The sequence below is a fragment of the Peromyscus maniculatus genome, chromosome 6, assembly GCF_049852395.1.
Source record: "Peromyscus maniculatus bairdii isolate BWxNUB_F1_BW_parent chromosome 6, HU_Pman_BW_mat_3.1, whole genome shotgun sequence".
Taxonomy (NCBI): Eukaryota; Metazoa; Chordata; class Mammalia; order Rodentia; family Cricetidae; genus Peromyscus; species Peromyscus maniculatus.
In genome coordinates this window covers 47687399-47703220 of record NC_134857.1, presented here as the reverse complement: position 1 = coordinate 47703220, position 15822 = coordinate 47687399, and the positions used below count along the sequence as shown (strand labels likewise).

At 42.2% G+C, this 15822-nt stretch overlaps 1 protein-coding gene across 7 annotated transcripts in view; it reads left to right on the top strand.

Moving 5' to 3' along the window:
• Veph1 (ventricular zone expressed PH domain containing 1) overlaps window positions 1-15822 on the top strand; it is a 228359-nt gene that overhangs the window by 1539 nt on the left and 210998 nt on the right. The window contains exon 2 of one of the 7 annotated variants that reach the window (XM_076574200.1): window positions 980-1109. The exons of 5 other annotated variants lie outside the window; for them this stretch is intronic. The gene's annotated coding sequence lies outside the window, so the exon portion shown is untranslated. Of the gene's footprint in view, window positions 1-979; window positions 1110-2827; window positions 3105-15822 lie in introns of those variants that run through there. One more of the 7 variants, XM_042279116.2, reaches the window with a different exon arrangement.

The window sequence follows — 15822 nt, the reverse complement described above, 5'->3', positions numbered from 1 at the left end:
AGAGCTGCCCGGGGAAGAATAGCCATCTGTGGGGAGAGCTGAAATATATTCCGGTGATTCCCATGGGAACGCCTGTAGTCTTTTCACACACTGTGAAAAAGATGTTCCTTCAAAAGAATCTTTAATCCCTCTTTTAAGAGAAAACTCTATCTGGGAAATTTATTCAGTTTCTTAGCATCCAAATGGCCCTAAATTAGTCAGTAGGCATTTTAAATTCAGGTAAATTAAATGAAAATGTTTTGAGGCAGAGTCATGTTGCTCAAAATGTAAACCTTGCTATTCTAGAATTTTCTGACATAGTAAATCAGGCCTATTCTAATCTGTAAGGTAGAGGCTTGAATTCCTCAGAAGAAATTGGCTTCTTGAGCTAATTATGTTTATCAAATCGTCCCCTAAAGAGCTTTCTATGTTCTACAGGTACTCTCTCAATATTAGAGGGACTGAGCCCTGTGGTAACTTTTATACGGCAGAATCTACAGACCCGTGATAGAGTAAATTATTAATGTATTTATAAGTGAACAATGAGTATAGGTCACCTTGAAAAGTCACCAAGAATGTACCTGGTTCTCTGGAACGGCATTCCCTTCTGCCTGGTAAACAGCAGAGTAAATATTATACTAATATGGAAAACACAGGTATTTGGGTTACCCAGCCATGAAAAGTCTAAAATACATTTCACCCTAGTCTGTCTATGATCTGTAAACAAAACCACTGTTATTATTAAGTCATGGTGGAGGTAAGAAAGACCACAGTAAGGCTACTTCTCCAAGAAATAAGAGTTGCCCCCAAATCCACAGGGACCCAGTCAAGAACTGTATCCAGACCTATGATTGAGGAAAAGTACAACCAAAATATATAAATGGCACAAATAGAAAACAACAACAAAAACCAGAAGTATCTTATGCTAAGAACTGAACTTAGTTAATAGTACCATAGAGTTTCGAGATTTAAACGATATGATGTAATGATGTGTTAACAGGAAATTATCTGTAAGAACAAAAATGCCCAAGATCTGGAGGCATAAAGTTTTAATCCACCTACTCAGGTGCTGAGGCAGGAAGATAGCAAGTTCAAGACCAGCCTGGCTACAGAGTGAATTCAAGGCAAAGGTAGGCAATTTAGGGAGATCTTGTCGCCAAATAAAAAGCAAAAAGAAGGCTGGGGATGTAGATCAATGGCAGAGTGCTGGCCTGACCTGCATGAGGCTTTAGGTTTCATGTCCAGTACCAGAGAAGCAGAAGACTACGTGAAAGGCCAGGATTGATGCCACTTGTGTTAGATACAGCCTCAAAGAGGCTGATTCACCGCCCACGTCCCCACTGCTGAGTGGCACAGCTGAGACTGAAGACCGGGTGTCTCCAGGTCCCCACACCCTCACTACTGCTCCTCTTGACAGTGTCTATGGAACGTCAAGTTCCAAACCCTACCTGCTTAAGACATTTAAGAGCGCAGAACAAAATTTAAGGATTTCAAAGCCAGCAGTCAGAAAAGTAAAGTTGAAAGGACTCTATCCAGTCCATCAAAGTGGGAGACCTCAGTAGTTATTTTGTAAGCTGGAAAATTACTAAGAAAGAATACACTTTGGGGGCAATGATGGGTGTCTCCATTTTATGAAGGAACTCTTCACGTGGACAGTTTTGCCCGTGAGGACAGTGAGAAAATCTGATGGAATGCCAAGTGTCCGGGTTGATTCATGGCATTATTCTGTCAGAATAATGTTGTTTGTAGCCCTTGGCCTACCTTTGTGAGGAGCACTCCAGGCCAGACAGTGTCAACATCTTTGTCATGCTGAAGATGTCATGCTAAAGACTTAACCTGCAGGAGAACTGCCTTCATGATCCGACTGCAGGTGGATTAAAAGAATACAGTGCATTGTTTAAAACATGGTTTTACATGTGCACCCAGCTGTTTAAACAATTCAGAGGATGGGTGTAGTACTCACACATGTAATCCCAGCACTCAGGAGGCAAAGGCAGACTCCGTGAGTACAAGGCCAAGCTGGTGTACATAAGAAGTCTGGTCTAGGCCAGCCAAGGATACATAGTGAGACCCTGTTTAATAGATAGATAGATAGATAGATAGATAGATAGATAGATAGATAGATAGATAGATAGATAGATAGATAGATAGATAGACAGACAAACAAATGGGCTTAGATGCCCCCTCCCGCCCCCACACACTCTTTGGGGTGTCAATAGATTAAGCAAGATAAACTTTTCTCTGACTCTTGTAGCAATTCTTAAAAATACAAGTCAAGCATGTAGATCAATGGTTCTCAACATGTGGGTCTCAACCCCTGGGCAGGTCAAATGACCCTTTCATAGGGATCACAATCACATACCAGATATTTACATTACAACTCATAACCGTAGAAAAACTACAGTCATGAAATAGCAACCAGAATAACTTTATGGTGTGTGTGTGTGGGGGGGGAGGGTCACCACAGCAGGAGGAACTGTATTAAAGGGTCGCAGCATTAGGAAAGTTGAAAACCCCTGATGTAGACGATCACGAAGGACCTCCCTGCAAACAGTGGAAAATTAAGTGTGTGGTTCCACGGAGTGAGTTTGTGCCGTCCTCTAGCAGCTTCCCACATCCTTAAACTTGCAGTGACATTAATCTAGAGGCAGGGAGGAAAGATCATTTCTTCCAGGCGGTGACTCTACCCAGACAAGGCTCCCTGTTTTGAACTTCTGTATCTCACTGAGTTTCCTGCTCCCGCTGGGGCGCGGCCATGCCATCACCTGCTCCAACCTGGCCCTACCTACCAGACCGGCTTCCTGCGTGGCTTCCCCACCCCCACCCAATCTCGGAAGGGAAAGTGTAGATTTCCACGAACACAGGGCGCTCTGTCTTCTCGGGCTGCAGCGGCTCTCCCTTACTGGAGCTGCCTTTGTGCTTGGAGGTAGCTCGCCCAGCGAGGGCGAGCAGCCGGTCACCTGACCCGCCCCGGGAGCAGCCGGTGGCTTCCGCCGCATTCCTGGAATTCTTCCTCGCGGCAGCCGGGGGTGGACAGCTGCGGGTTCTCTGTCCGCCTCCCGCCCCAGCCGGCTAGAAGCTTTCGGCCAGTGACAGCAAGTGAGCCCTGGAGGAGGAGCTAGCAGGTAAACTGAGTTTGCGGGGACAGCTGCGGACTCTCTGAAATGGGCCGCTCCACGCAGAATCATTCCTCTTTTGTCGCGCCTGTTTTTTTTAGGAAAGTTAACTTGCCAATGGGTACCTCCTTAAAAATAAAACAAACAAACAAATTTAAAACTAAGAAAAGACAGTAAGTCTCAAGGTAGGTTTCCTTACACATGGAGTGGAGCAAATTATGAGATTAATGAAAAGCACAGAGTTGTAAGACAATTTATAAAACAGATTTCTTCTTGGTTTTGTGTAACCTCAGTAAAGGCATTTAAAGTAATGAATGACTGCTCTTCTATATCCACCCACTACGTTAGTGAGTATATTGAAAAGTGTCTAACCAAGAGCTTAGTGCCCAGAAAGGATTTGAGTATGCACACATGTATATGCATGTTTTTATGTGTGCACATATGTGCCAACCATGCGTGCACATATATACATATATCTGGTCCACAGTACTACAATACAGATGAGACCAGGGAAAGTATGCACCAGTACTAGAAAGATAAGTAGTGCAGATTAGGCAGATTTGACCAGGCTCGGGCCATGTCTTCAGCTTCAGTTACAAAATAAACAAGCAGGAGAAACCAGAAATCTAAGCAAAACATTGACCAGAAAATAAATAACTGCTTTGCCAATCCTAATTCTGAAAGAAAAAAAAAGAGGCAGTTTGGTGCAGCCAGAGTGGAGCATTCCTTCAGTGAGGGCATAGGGAGGCAGCTCTGTCATAATCATGCATGTTAGTGTCTGGCTACAAAAGGTCCTGGGAGGGCTTTGTACCTGGAGACCTACAGCTTTCTGTCCTAACTCTGCAACTGTTCTTTGGGCATTTGGACAGCTGTTTATTCTTTTCTCTTAGCTTCAGGTTTCCATTGCATGTCTTGTCATAATCACATGACTCAAAACTTGGGAAGTACTGAGAATAATGCTCGAAGGTGGCAAACACCAGCTCTTGGTTGTGTTGGGGGAATGACGGGGGTCATATTTCTTGCCTATCATGTCTGACACCATTTATCAAAAGACAGGCCAAGAAGGGAGTGTTAGATCACAGTTCTATGCGATACAAGAGTTTTCAAACTGAAGACCCATAAACTCAGAGTAAACTGTTCCTTTTTTAAGCTTGGGTTCACTGATGCATAAACAACCATATAGAAATCTGACTGCTTAGAAAGAGTCTGATATAATGTTAGTAAAACTGAGTGGGGAAAACTAGCAAGGCCTCTCTCTTCAGATCTTTCTTTGCCTCTCTGTGTAGCATTCCTTCTTGGTTATAGGACACAGAAAGTCTTACTATCAGAAAAGCTATGATAGAGAATGTCATAGCTAGCGCCAACACATAGGCAAGAGGTTAGAGTGCAGATCCTCCCCTTTGTGGTTGTTTGCTTTGCTCTAGCTTCTGTGACCTGCCTTAGAGAAGAGATATTCTAGTTGCTGTGGCTTGCTTTCTGCAGGGAGGGGAAGAGAAAAGGAATCAGGAGACAGGAGGACACAAGGTCATATTGAAACTTTACTCCGAGGCAGCTTCTAGCACCTTCACTTTAGGGTATTGTTTTCTTAATCCCAATAGTCTCATTTTACATGTCATCAACTTTGATCTTTAGTATATCGTGGTAGAATAGTCCTGCATTAGACCCGTTTTGCAGATGAGACAAGGAAAATTATGCACCAATGGTCCTTCAGGCCTAGAATCCCAACCTCGCCTTAAAAAACATCCCATGCTCTAAGTTTAGCACATGTGTGATGAGTGAAATCTGTAAATTTCTTGGTATCTGAAAAGATCATGCCTTTTCCTCTACTGAGCCTTTAGTATCCTCTTCTTCTAATGGTGGACTGCCTCTGACTCCCTCACCCTCTTTTGTAATACCCAGGAGACTGTTCTCTAGATCATATCCACAGGGCAGACTATTTAGTTGAATTGCCATTTTAAGGAAGAAGGGCCTCTTTTGGTTTACAGTTCCAGGGGATACAGTCGATCATGGTTGAGAAAGTATGGCATACATCCAAAGTCAGGAAGCAGAAAGCAATGAATGTAGATGCCCAGCTCACTTTCTCCATTTTATTCAGTCTGGAACCCCAGCTCAAGGAACAGGGCCACCCAGACTTAAAATGGGTCATCTCACCTTGATTGACCTAATCTGCATAATTCCTCAAAGACATGCCCAGAGATTAATTTCCATGGTGAGTTTAAGTTCCATCAAGTTGGTAATCAATGTAAATATCATGGTGCCTAAAGAAATGTTTTCACATGAAGGGAACAGTAGATCAAGCTGGAAGCATGCCTGAGATGCTTCACAGCAGGCATCATGTATAGTGGGAAGGAGCCCAGGGACCAACTGCCTGTGGGGTTCCTCTCCATAGGATGCACTTCTGCCTCCTTTCAGATTCCATCTCTGATGTATCTGGGGCAGCTCAGTTGCTCCATGAAGTGCAGACATTGTCCAATGACCAAAGCAAAAACTCATTTCTATCCCTTATCTATGCTTCTGGCTATTATTTTATGGAGATTATCCCTTGCAACTGGAGAAAGGATGTGTTAAAAAGAGAACTAACCTAACATCCTTTTAAGATATTGTAGTTCATCATTCCTCATTTTTCCAGGGAGCATACTATTTTGGGATGCGCTCACTCTGCCCCTCCCCCCCCAAGTCTCCCCACCACTCCTCCTTTTAAATTCCAGAGCTCCTCTTTCTTCTGCTTGTCCTGCTCTCTGGCTCTTCTAAACCCTAGGGTTTATATGGGCAAGTGTAGTGGGTAGCCATTCCAGCCTGGTTCTGGAAGTTCCAACCCCCATTGAGACTCTGGCAACTGTCACGCCTATGAGGCGAGGCGGGGCGAGGGGAGGCACCTGGGGACCCGAGAGCTGGATGGGCCAGCGCTCGCTCTGGGCGCTCTCTCGGTGCCGGAACGCTGACCGGTGCAGATTGACTGTGCAGAGCTCCGGAGAACACCGCTAGACTGCATTACACCTTCCCCAGACCCTGCGACCTACCCATTACTTAATTTGTGAGTTACGCCATTTAATAAATATCCTTTTAACTACGTGGAGTGGCCAAAATAATTTCTCCAATAGGCAAGGGTTCAGGGGAGAAGACGCAGTCATGTTCCCACTTCCTCAGTCTCCCCACACCTTCCTTTTTTTTTTTTTTTTTTTTTTGGTTTTTTTTTCGAGACAGGGTTTCTCTGTGTAGCTTTGCGCCTTTCCTGGAGCTCACTTGGTAGCCCAGGCTGGCCTCGAACTCACAGAGATCCGCCTGGCTCTGCCTCCCGAGTGCTGGGATTAAAGGCGTGCGCCACCACGCCCGGCACAACCTTCCTTCTTAAATGTTAGTATTACTCTAGAGCAGTGGTTCTCCATCCTCCTAAGCTGCAACCCTTTAATACAGTTCCTCATGCCGTGGTGACCTCCAACCATAAAGTTATTCTTGTTGCTACTTCATAACTGTAATTTTGCTACTGTTATGAATCATAATGTAAATATTTGTGTTTTCTGATGGTCTTAGGCAACCCCTATAACAGGGTCATTCATCCCCAAAGGGGTCACGACCTACAGGTTGTTAACCACTGCTTTAGGAGATTTGTTTCTAACAGTGGCCTCACCAGCTCAACTTCCCTATGTAGCTGGAAGGTTTCTCTGGTCCCGCCCAGCCCTGCGGTCCCAAAGATGCATATAAAATAATCACTCAGATGCTTAATATTATTTGCAAACTGTATGACCTATGGCAGGCTTCTTGCTAGCTAGCTCTTTCATCTTAAATTAACCCATTTCTATTAATCTATGTTTTGCCACGAAGCCATGGCGTTACCAGTCTGTTGGCATCTTGCTTCTCCTTGGGCAGCAGCTGGCATCTCTCCCACCTCTGCCTTTCTTCTTCCTATCTCTCTCTCTTGGAGTTTCCTACCTGGCTCCATCCTTCCCTACCATAGGCCAGTGCAGCTCTATTTATCAACCATTCAGAGCAACACATATTCACAGTGTACAGAAAGACATCCCATAGCATCTCCATGTTCAGTGAGTTGTATAAATGTTGCCTTCAGTAAGAGGGCCCAGTTGTCAGTTTGTGAAGAGCAACCTATTGTTCCAGCAGCAGCCTGGGTGGTTTGGGATTCCCATGGGACCTCTTTGGCCAACAACTGGATTTTATGTAACCCAGTCTTGGTACTGTGTAGCACGAATTCTAATTGTTGTTGATAAAAACCCAGGGCCAGATATCAGGGTAAACGCTGAAAGATCAGAGAGACAAAGGAACAAGCCACAGCCACCTCTCACCTCACCAATTCCTCAGCCTGAGGAGACTGAGCTCCTGTCTCCTCCCGCCTTATTTTCCTTTCTCCACGTAGCCATATCACTTCCTATCTCCACCTCCCTAGCGCTGGGATTAAAGGCGTGTGTGCCTCCCAAGTACTGGGAGCAAAGGCATGAGATCCAAGTGCTAGGATTAAAGGTATGTGCTACCACTGCCTGGCCTTTATGGCTAACTAGTGGCTGGCTTTATGTGTTAGAACACACACAAAAATATCACCCCAGGACTAGAAGCCTCTGGTGACAAGACAGAGGTGGGACTCTGTCTCCCTCATTATTTGGTAATGTCATTTATGCAGCCTTCATATTTGTACACATTTTAGAAAGTTTCTACTGTATTAGGTTTCCATACTGCCCCTCAATGCCCCTTAACTTTAGCTGTCTCTCCCTGTATTCGCTCCCTCAGCCCCCTCTCCTCTCCTCTTCCCCACTGGATCCTCCTATTCAGCCCCCATAATTATCTATTTTATTTCCCATTCCTAACCAGATCTATCTGTACCCTCTAGTCCCTTACTCTGTACCTAGCCTCTACAGTACTATGGACTGTAGCTTTGTTATCATTGATTAAACAGCTCATATCTACATGTATGTAAGCAAATATATACCATATTTGCCTTTCTGATTCTGGGCTACATCACCCAGAATGAATTTTTCTAGCTCCATCCATTTGCCATTAAAATTTCACAATGTCATTTTTTAAAATGCTATATTTTTTAAATACTCCATTGTGTAACAGTGTATTTTCTTTATCCATTCTTCTGTTGAGGGACACCTAGGTTGTTTCCAGTTTCTGGCTATTATGAATAGAGAAGCAATGAACATGGTTGAGCAAATGTGTCTGTGGTAGGGTGAAGTGTCCTTTAGGTATACTCCCAAGAGTGGAATAGCTGGATCTTCAGGTAGATCAGTTCCCATCTTCCTGGGGAACCACCACACTGATTTTCATAGTGGCTGTACAAGTTTGCACACCCACCAGCAACGAATGAGTGTTCCCCTTGCTCTATATTCTCCCCAGCATGAGCTGTCACTTATTTTGTTGACTTTAGTCATTATGACAGGTGTAAGATGAAATCTCAAAGTAGTTTTGCTTTGTAATTCCCTGATGCTAAGAATGTTGAACTTTATTTAAGCGTTTCTCAGCCATTTGAGTTTCCTATATTGAGAATTTTCTGTTTGGATCTGTACCCCATTTTTAATTTCTTAAGTTCTTTATATATTTTGGGTATTAGCTCTCTGTCTGAGTTAGGGTTTCTATTGCTGTGAAGAGACAACGTGACCATGGCAACTCTTATAAGGAAAACATTTAATTGAGATGATGGCTTACAGTTTCAAAAGTTCAGTCAATTATCATCATGGCGGCGAGCATGGTGGCATGGTCTACATCTTGCTGGCAACAAGAAATGGTCTGTCTCATTGGGGGTAGCTTGAGTATAGGAAACCTCAAAAACCACTCCCATAATGACACACTTCCTCTAACAAAACTGCACCTACTCCAACGAAGCCACATTTTCTATTAGTGCCACTCCCTTTGGGGACCATTTTCTTTCAAACTACCATACCCTCTATCATATGTGCAGTGCTTAACAACAACAACAACAAACCCTTTTCCAATTCTGTAGGCTACTGCTTTGTCTGAATGATGGTGTCTTTTCCCATGTAGAGGCTTCTTGATTTCATGAAGTCCCATTAATTAATTGTTGATTTCAGTGCCTGAACTAATGGTGTTCTGTTCAGAAAATATTCTCCTTTGCCAATGAATGGTCTAGCCTCCACTTACTCGTCTATCGGGTTCTGTGTATTTTGTTTTATGTTAAGGTATTTGATCCATTTGAAGTTTTGTGCAGTGTGAAAAGTATGGTTGTATTTGGATTCTTCTACATGCAGTCATCCAACTTGACCAGCACCATTTATTGAAGATGCTATCTTTTTTCCAGTGTGTTTCTGTCTTCTTTATCAAAACTCAGGTGTTCATAGGTGTGTGGATTTATGTCTAGATCTTCAATTCTATTCCATTGATCAATATGTCAGTTTTATGCCCATACCATGCTGTTTTCATTATTATGGCTTTGTAGCACAACTTAAAATTAATAATAGTGATACCTCTAGCAGTTCTTTTTTTTATTAAGAAATTGTTTATTAATTTTACATACCAACCACAGATCCCCATCTCTTCTCTCCTCCCCTTCTCCCCACAGCCTCCCCCCCCCCCAAAACCACCCCCTTCCCTCCTCTGAAAAGGTAAGGCCTCTCATCGGGAGTAGCAAAGCCTGGTACATTCAGTTAACACAGGACCAACACCCGCCCCCCGCAGCACCAAGGCTGTGCATGGTGTCCCACCATAGGTAGTGGGCTCCAAAAAGCCAGCTCATGCACCGGGGATGGATCCTGATCCTACTGCCAGGGGCCACTTAAGCAGACAAAGCTGCACATCTGTCTCAACTACCAGCAGTTCTTTTATTATTCAGAATTGTTTTAGCTATTCTTTTTTTTTTTTTTTTTTTGTTGTTGTTCGTTTGTTTTGTGTGTGTGTGTGTGTGTGTGTGTGTGTGTGTGTGTGTGTGTTTCCATACGAAGCTGAAAATTATCTTCCCAAGATCAGTGAAGAATTGTGTTGGAACTTTGATGGGGATTTCACCGAATGTGTCGATTCCCTTTGGTAGGATGTGCTGTTTTTACTATGTTAATCCTACTGATCCATGAGCCTGGGAGATCTTTCCATCTTCTGATATCTTCTTCAATTTCTTTCTTCAAAGACTTGAAGTTTTTATACAGGTCTTTCACTTTCTTGGTTAGACTTACCCAGAAATATTTTATATTATTTGAGGCCGTTGTGAAAGATGTTTTCCTTATTTCTTTCTCAGTACATTTGTCATTAGTATATGGGAGGGCTACTGATTTTTATGAGTTTACTTTGTATCCAACTACTGTGCTGAAAGTGCTTGTCAGCAGTAGGAGTTCCCTGGTGGAATTTTTAGGGTCACTTATATATACTATCATATTATCCACAAATAAAGACACTTTGATGTCTTCCTTTCCAACTTGTGGCTCCTTGATCTCCTTCAGTTGTCTTATTGTTATAGCTAAGACTTCAAGTGCTACATTAAATAGATATACAGAGAGTGGGAAAACACATCTTGTTCCTGATTTTAGTGGAATTGCTTTTTCTCTCCATGTAAATCGGTGCTGGCTATGAACTTGCTGTAAACTGCCTTATTATGTTGAGTTATATCCTTTGTATCCCTAATCTCTCCAGGACTTCTTTCATGAAGGGGTATTGGATTTTTGTCAAAGGCGTTTTCTGCTTCTGTTGAGATGATCAAGTGTTGTTTTTGTTTTTTCAGTTTGTTTATCTGGAAAATTACATTTATTGATTTACATATATTGAACCATCCCTGCATCTCTTGGATGAAACCTACTTGAACATGGTGGGTGATCTTTTTGATGTGTTCTTGGATTAGGTTTGCAAGTATTTTATTGAGTATTTTTGCATCTATGTTAATAAGGGAAATAAGTCTATAATTTTCTTTCGTTTTTAGGTCTTTATGTGGTTTGGGTATCAGGGTAACTGTGGCCTCATAAAATGAATTGGGCAATGTTCCTTCTGTTTTTATTTTGTGAAATGAATTGAGGAGTACTGACATTAACTCTTCTTTGAAACTCTGGTAGAATTCTGCGCTAAAACCATCTGGCTGTGGGCTCTTTTGTTTTGTTTTGGTTGGGAGACTTTTAATGATTGCTTTTAATTCACTAGGGGTTGTAGGTCTGTTTAAATTTTCTTATCTGATCTTGATTTAGCTCTGGTGAGTGGTATGTATTGAAAAAAAAATTATCCATTTCTTTTAGGTTTTCCAGTTTGGCAGAGTATAGCTTTTTTAAAGTATGTCCTTATGATTCCCTGGATTTCCTCAATGTCTCTTGTTATGGGCCCTTTTTTGTTTCTGGTTTTGTTAGTTTGGATATTGTTTCTCTACATTATAGTTAATTTGAATAAGGATTTGTCATTCTTACTGATTTTTCTCAAGAACCACCTCTTTATTTCATTGAATCTTTGTGGTGTTTTGTTGCTGTTTTGTATGTTTTATTAATTTCAGCCCTGAGCTTAATTATTTATTTGCATCTACTCCTCTTAGATATGATTTTTTTTCTAGAGCTTTCAGGTATGCTGTTCAGTTGCTAGAATGAAATCTCTCCAATTTTTTTTTTTTTAATGTAGGCGTTTAGTGCTGTGATCTTTCCTCTTAGCACAACTTTCATTGTGTCCCATAAGTTTGAGTATGGTCTGTGTTCATTTTCATTCAATTCTAGAGAGTCTTTGATTTCTTTTTTTAATTTCTGTCCTGACCCATTTTTTGTTCAGTAGAGAGTTGTTCAGTTTCCATGAGTTTGTAAGTTTTCTCTTGTTTCTGCTGTTGATATCCAGCTTTGGTCCTTCATAGTCTGATAGAATGCAGGGAGGTATTCCAGTTTTCTTGTATCTGTTGAGACTTGGTTTGTGTCTGAGTATGTGGTCAGTTTTGGAGAAAGTTCCATAAGGTACTGAGAAGAAGATATATTCTTTTGTGTTTGGGTGAAATGTTCTGTAAATGTCTGTTAGGTCCATTTCATTTATAATATCAGTTAGCTCTAGCATTTTTGTCTTTAGTTCTTGTCTGGATGACCTGTCTGTTGGCAAGAGTGGGGTATTGAAGTCTCCCACTATCAATTTGTGAGGATCAATAAATGATTTAAGCTATACTAGGGTTTCTTTTACAAACTTTGGTGTTCTTGTGTTTGGGGTATAGGTGTTTATATTAGTCAGGGTTCCCCACAATAAACAGACCTTACCTTGTAGAATGAATCTATACATACCATACATGCATATACACACATATCTATATCTATGTAGATAGATAGATAGATAGATAGATAGATAGATAGATAGATAGATAGATAGATAGATAGATGGATATAGGATTTGTTAGAATGACTTACAGGCTGTGGTCCAGCTAATACAGTAATGACTTCCTATGAACAGGAAGTTCAAGAATCCAGTAGTTCTTCATCCCACTGGATGTCTTCAGAGTATATAAGCTGGTCTTCAGTATCTTGAATCCCAGAGAAGTGGGCTATAGTGCCAGTGACAGAAGGGACTTGCTAGTGAGAGCAAGAGCAAGTGGGTTAAGAGCAAGGCTTCTTTGTTCTTTATATCAGCTTCCAGCAGATTAGAGGTGAGTCTTTCCATCTCAAAATATCTGGGTTAAAGATATGTCTTCCCACCTCAAAGATTCAGATTAGAAGTGGATTCAAATGATTTAATTAAGCAAAAAACCCTGACATGTGTGCCCAGTCATTTGGGGGGGTTTAGTTAATTATAGATTTAGTCAAGTTGACAACAAAAAAGTCATCATAATGTTACTTGGTCTTTTTCTCTTGACGCCATTAATATTCTTTCTTTTTTTTCTGTATGTTTAGTGTTTGGATTACCTTTTCTTATCCAGTCTATTTGGTGTTCTGTAAGCTTCTTATATGTTGATAGGCCTCTCCTTCTTTAAGTTAGGGAATTTTTCCCATGGTTTTGCTGAATATATTTTCTGTGCCTTTGCCCTGGGTTTCTTTTCCTTCTTCTAGTCCTGTTATTCTTAGATTTGGTCTTTTCATAGTATCCCGGATTTCATGGGTGTTTTGTGCCAGGAGCTTTTTAGATTTAACATTTCTTTGGCCAAGGTATCCATTTATTCTATTATGTCTTCAATGCCTAATATTCTCTCTTCTACATCTCTTGTATTCTGCTGGTAAAGCTTGCCTCTGTGGTTTCTGTTCGAGCTCCAAAATTTTCATTTTCAGATTTCCCTCAGTTTGGGTTTTCTTTATTGATTCAGTTTCACTTTCAGGTCTTGAATTGTTTTATTCATTTTCTTTCAAATGTTTGTGTTTTCATATAAGGGACCTATTCATTTTCTCTTTAAATATCTCTATAATATTCATAAAGCCTGTTTTAAGGTATTTTTCCTGTGTTTCAGCTATGTTGGATACTCAGAACCTGCTCTGACAGGATTGCTGGGCTCTAGTGGAGACATGTTGTCCTGACTATTATTGATTGTGTTTTTACACTGGAATCTGGACATCATGGATTGGGAAGATTGTAATTTCTAGGTATTGATATCTGGTCTTGTCTTTGTTGAGCGGGTGTTTTGTTACTTAGTTTTTGTTATCCTCTCTGGTTCTTAGGAGAGTATAGTGGCTGTGTATTGCCTGGTAGGAAATTATTATTATTATTATTATTATTATTATTATTATTATTATTATTATTATTATTGGTGCAGGAACTGGGGGTTCTAGGTAAAATGTGTTTCTGGGTATTGGGAGCTGACACTGCAGAATGGGGATGGGTTGGGGTGGGTTGAGGGGGTTCACAGGAGGGAAGAAACCAGAGATCTGTTTAGTTTGTCTCCTGGGAATGGGGCCAGACAGTGAAGAAAGGTCACAGCAGAAGGTCTACTATTGAGCTGGGTGTGAGACCCAGGGATTGGACTTGGAGAAATGGAGGGAAGGATGAGGATCTGCAGTAAGCATACTTGCTTGCCTAGTCAATGTGTCCTATGGCTTCCCAGGGTCCTGCTGGAGTTGGGGGTTGGGACAAAGCAAATAGTTTGGGGAGGGGTAGGAGGGGAAGATCTATGGGATTTACTGGAGATGAGGGTAAAGGGAGGCTGAAGCAGGTGTTCTATGGCAGGACTGGGGACAAGGCTGGGGGACTGTATTTGAAGGAACAGAAGGAGAGGTGCAGATCTACCGCTAGCCTACCTGCTTCCCTGGCTGGAGTAGTTGGGGGTGGGAAAAAGCAAAGAGTTGGTGGGGGAAGGCTAGGAGGGGCACATCTGTGTAGTCTACTGGAGATGAAGGCTTGAGGCAGGGGTGGCGGGGTGGGGTTGGCATGAGACTGAGACTGGGGGATTGGATTTGGAGTAGCTGATGGAGAGGTGAAGATCTGATGTGTTAGCCTGCCTGTTTTTCTGGCCAGAGTGAACCTTATTTTTCTAAGGCTGGAACATAGTATAAAAATTATACATCAATAGATAAGAATGCCCTTGAAATCCCTAAAAAGGGCCCATGAATAATTGAAATACTGCAGATAGATTGGCTTGAATATTCCAGGAAAGATTTGGCTTGTGTCTAGATACACAGTAAACAGAGGATAAGCATCTTGAACGCTAAGACTGCATACAGCATAGAGAGGTGCTCCCACAGCAGTAGCTCCCAGGGGAGATCTGAGAGTACCCAAGGGACCACAGAGTCCTCTTTCTTCTCCCTCTCGTTCTGGGAAACTCATTCACACTGAAATGATGGTCAGAATCATCTACTGCTCTTAAGTGCCGCACTCTGGGCTCTTATTCTCTGAGAAAACGGCTACACTTATCAATTGCTTTCATGAAGGAAGAGTTTCCACTTCACTGTAAACTATGGTGGAAAGTCTGCTCACCCCAAAGCAGGATATTAGTCCCACAACTAAGGGACCTTGAGGAAATCATCAAACATCACTGGCCACCAAATGACTGCTGAAATCTCTACTAATGCAAACAGTCTATAATTCCATTAGCTCCGGAAGGGAACTGAAGAGAATAACCAGGTATCCAACTTGTCACCTTGCTCTATTCTCTGTGAACTCTGTTACATAGTGGAGAAGTGAAGTGAAATTGTCTTATTCCAACTGAGTAACAGAGGGAGGATACCTGATCCCAAAGGCTTTCCTGTCTAGCCTGCCCTGCAATACTGTCATGTTCTACGTCAGCACTCAAGTTCAATTTCAGGAGAGATCTCCCGAACCCACACACCGAGATGAAGCCCTCTATCTCATGGCTATTTGATTAGAGTGCACAGGGTTGAAGTGAGGAGATGACTCTGTAGACTGAAGGAAGGAGGGACTTCCATTGCCATACAGCTGGGACGTGCAGCCAAGAGAGTAAGCTAGTCTCTCTGTCAGGTTCTGGTGGGCTGAGCCCCGAACAGTGGCTCTAAAGAATGCTTCCTATGCTCTCTATTTCCCTCAGCCTCCACTGTGCTGAATTCCCGTGGGCTCTGCCTGCAGGGGATCCAGCAAGCACTGGACTTATTCCCTGCTCTTTCTCTTCTTTACCTGCCTCACGGAGAAAAGCAGGGCGGGGGCGTAGAAAAGACAGTTCAGGAAAAAAGTGTGAGTCTTGTGTTGCTCTTTCAAAGCTTCAAATTTAATTCTGGAGAAATCTGATATTTTCTGAAAGAAAAAATTTTCTGAGATTAAAAAAAATAATAATAAGAAGGAGCTTATTCAGATACCACCAAACAAGAGTTAATTCCTCTATGCATGGCTTTCCAGTTCTCTTCCCCACTTTCTCTCTCCCTCTCCTTTGCCCTCTCCTCCCTGCCCCTGCTATCAAGGT